At 40.8% G+C, this 3,868-nt stretch overlaps 1 non-coding gene across 1 annotated transcript; it reads left to right on the top strand.

The window, feature by feature from the left end:
• The first annotated feature begins 1,613 nt into the window (after positions 1 to 1,613).
• Positions 1,614 to 1,720, top strand: LOC112533730. The gene has a single exon (XR_003078065.1). It is a non-coding gene; the product is annotated as a small nucleolar RNA R71 (small nucleolar RNA).
• The last annotated feature ends 2,148 nt before the right edge of the window (positions 1,721 to 3,868 follow it).

Raw genomic sequence — 3,868 nt, 5'->3', positions numbered from 1 at the left:
GGTCGGTGGGAGAACTATCAAATGGGGGTAAACTAAAAGTAACACAGTCATCCCCTACATTAAGTTCTAACTTTCCCTCAAATACATCTATTTTAGCTCTAGCTGTGGTAAGGAAAGGTCTCCCCAAAATCAACGGTATACTATGCTCATTATCCATATCCATGACCAAAAAGTCCATAGGAAATATGAACTTATCTACCTTGACTAGCACATTCTCTACAATCCCCCTAGGAAGCTTAACAGAACGATCAGCTAATTGAATGCACATCCTAGTGGGTTTTGCCTCCCTTAAACCTAGCTTATTGAACAAACTAGTGGGCATGACATTTATGCTAGCCCCCAAATCAGCTAATGCATCATCAACACACAAGTTACCCAAAGTGCAAGGAGTAGTGAAACTCCTTGGATCATGACGTTTCTTTGGCAACTTGCTCTAAAACACTACTGAGCACTCTTCGTTAAGCTGAACATAGGCTACCTCCTCCAACTTCCTTTTTCTGTTAAGTATGTCCTTTAAGAACTTGGCATACTTCGACATCTGCTCTAATGCAACAATAAAAGGCAAGTTAATATGCAATTGTCTAAAAATATCTAAAAACTTACTGAACTGCTCTTGCGCTTCTACTGGTTTGACTCTAGCAGGGTAAGGAATCTTAGGTTAATATTCCCTTACTAGGATTGATTTCACCTTTTATGCCTCAGGTTCCTTAACCTTACTGCTCGCCTCAACCTGCACATCAATAGTGGAGTTGTCAAAAACAGGCTTAGAAGGAGCTGAAACTAACTTACCTGAATGCAAAGTGATGGCGTTCATGTGCTCCTTCGGGTTAGACTCAGTGGTGCTAGGGAGCGCTCCTTGTTGCCTCTTAGACAATATTTTAGAGATTTGGCCAATCTGGGTCTCCAAGTTCTGAATCGAGGCCTGTTGATTCCTAAGTGCACTATCAGTTTGCTGGAACCTCATCTTCGTAGATGTCACAAACTTCATCATAAGCTCCTCTAAATTTGATTTCTTTTCTGGTGGAGGAGGAGCTTGTGCAGGCCCAACTGGCTGTTGCTGTGGCTGCTGATGAAGTCTCTGAAAACCAGGTGGACCCTGAGCATTATTGTTCCTCCAACTGAAGTTGGGATGATTGCGCCACCTAGGGTTGTATGTGTTGCTGTAAGGGTCATTCTGTTGCCTTGGGGCATTCCCCATATAATCAACCTACTCAACATCATAAGACACAATAGAAACAGATGGAAAAGTAGAGGAAGATGAAGCAAATATACCTCCCACAGTACAGTTCGCACTGTAGTGCGGGCCACCATAAAACTCGCAGCCAACATTCGCTGCATGAATCGACATCTGGAGTTGGTTAATCTTCTTGGTCAGAAGCTCCACCTGAGCTGCCAAGGCCGCTGTAGAATCTACTTAGTTGACCACTCCTTGTCTTCCTGGTCGGTTCCTAGAGGATTGCCACTGATAATTGTTCATGGCCATTTCCTCTATCAAGTTCTGAGCTTGCTCAGGCGTCTTACTATTTAGTGCCCCACCTGTTGCAGCATCAACCATCTGCCTCATCGTAAGGTTCAACCCGCTATAGAAGGTCTGAACTTGCATCCACACTGGCAATCCGTGATATAGGCAGCATCTCAATAGGTCCTTAAACCTCTCCCATGCATCGTACATGCTTTCATCATCAAACTGCACAAAAGAAGATATGTCATTTCTAAGTTTAGCAGTTTTAGCGGGAGGAAAATACTTATATAAAATTTTTTTAGCCAACGCTTTCTAGGTAGTAATCGTCTGCTGTGGAAGAGATTGCAACAATCTCTTTGCTCTGTCCCTCAAGGAAAATGGAAACAATGTCAGCCGAATGGCGTCATCGGTTGTTCCATTTATCTTGAATGTGTCACAAATCTCCAAAAAGTTGGAGATATGAGCATTGGGATCCTCGCTAGGAAATCTTCCAAACTGCATGCTCTACTGGATCATCTGGATAACATTGGCTTTTATTTCAAAATTATTGGCTGCTATAGCAGGTCTGACTATTCTAGTTTTTGTCCCATCCAAAGATGGTCGAGCAAACTCGTACATCGTCCTCTAATTATCATCAGCCTAGGGGTTGTGATTCTCCATCACGTCAGCTCCTTGAATTTGAACTATAACTCCGTCCTCCTCATCAACTACTTGCAAACATCATCTCAATAATTCGAGAGAGCGCTCTGGGTCAGATAAGGGTTCTAAGGGATTAGGGTTAGAGCTCCTAGTCATAAACTACCTGAAACCGATAACCAAACAACCACCAATCAACAAAAATAATAAAATAAAAATAAAGAATAAATAAATAAACAGATAATGACTAAATTAACATAAAAACAATTCACTCTACTTCACCGTTACTTGTTCCCCGGCAACAGCGCCAAAAACTTGATGGGCTACTGATACAACCTACACCTAAGGCAGTGAACCTATCGATGCGGCCTAGCACTAGTGAGTATCAAGGTCGTATCCCTAGAGATCGGGTGAACCTAAGTTAGTACTGTTCGCTATGTTATCTAGTTTGAAATAAGGTGTGAGAAGTCTAAATTAATTAACTAATGACTATGAATGCAAATAAAGGAACAAATAGCAACTAACAATCGAAAGACAACCGTAACAAAAGAAGCAAACCCGAAGGGGACTTAAGTGATGGAATTCTAAGGTTGATTTTATAATTTACCAACCTTGCTACCCGTGCCTAAATCCTGAATCAAACTCGGCTCCTCTCTCGAGCTCACTGAGTTCCTAAACCTGCATTAACCTAATGGAATCTCTTCCTATCAAATTATTACAGATTAGCATTAAGCGTGATTTAGATCTATTAAAAGTTGTTAATTCTTAATCCGGCGAGTGAATTAACCTTATCTCTAAGTGTTAACTACCAGTTCTTACCATTCAATTTTCAGTTGTAACAAGCATTTCTCAATGTCAAGAAACAACCCAAAAGACAATTAATTCAACATCTTAAATTAACTGAATCAAACTTTATCACTAAACAGCAAGAAGATTACAAGAATGGCAAATAAAAATCTAATAATTAAGCACAATCCATCAACAAAGGTGAACCCCAATGGATTCGGCAGCCCTAGCTACTTATAATGAAAGAAACAAATACAAAAGGAAATAAACAAGAAAAAAGGAATAGAACATGTAACCCCTCTTCTCTCGAATCGAAGTGGAAATGTCGCAAGCCAACTCTGAAACCAGCCTCAAGTATGGATCTCAAATGTCTCGATCAATCATCTAGAACCTTCAATCTTTGCTTGAATCTCCCAAATCAATCCTAAAATGTCAAGAACAGAGGTGTAGAAGTGAGGGGTCGCGCGCATAGAGAAGTCCAGAAATCAGAAGCGGAACCCTGTCTCATTTTGCATGTGCCTACTTATAGGCAGAAGAGCCATAGCCCGTGCCACGGGCAAGGGAGGCCGTGCAAATGTGCATGGCTGTGCAACTGCCCGTGCAAAAGCCTTGAATTGTGCGCCAATCAAGGAATCGAATCCGACAAACATCTAATATGCGTAAATCATCCACATAGCTTGGTTTCTGCCCGAAAATCAATCAGTTTCCCATCAAGGAGTCCGAAAACCTGAAAAACTCAGAAACATACCAAATTGCTATCAAACAGGAATAAATATGACTTAAATATACGAACAAACGATTGATAAACAGTTAATAAATATGCATAGAATCATCTACATCATATATCATTCTTGAACTTGGTTGTCTTATAAGGTGGAGAGTATCTCTCCAAGAATTTCTCGGCCAACTGATTCCAGGTCATAAATGTCCTAGTTGGAAATGATTTCAACCACTTCTTTGGCTTATCCCTTAATGAGAATGGGA

The sequence above is a fragment of the Ricinus communis genome, chromosome 6 (assembly GCF_019578655.1).
Source record: "Ricinus communis isolate WT05 ecotype wild-type chromosome 6, ASM1957865v1, whole genome shotgun sequence".
NCBI lineage: Eukaryota > Viridiplantae > Streptophyta > Magnoliopsida > Malpighiales > Euphorbiaceae > Ricinus > Ricinus communis.
This window is presented reverse-complemented; position numbering and strand designations above follow the sequence as displayed.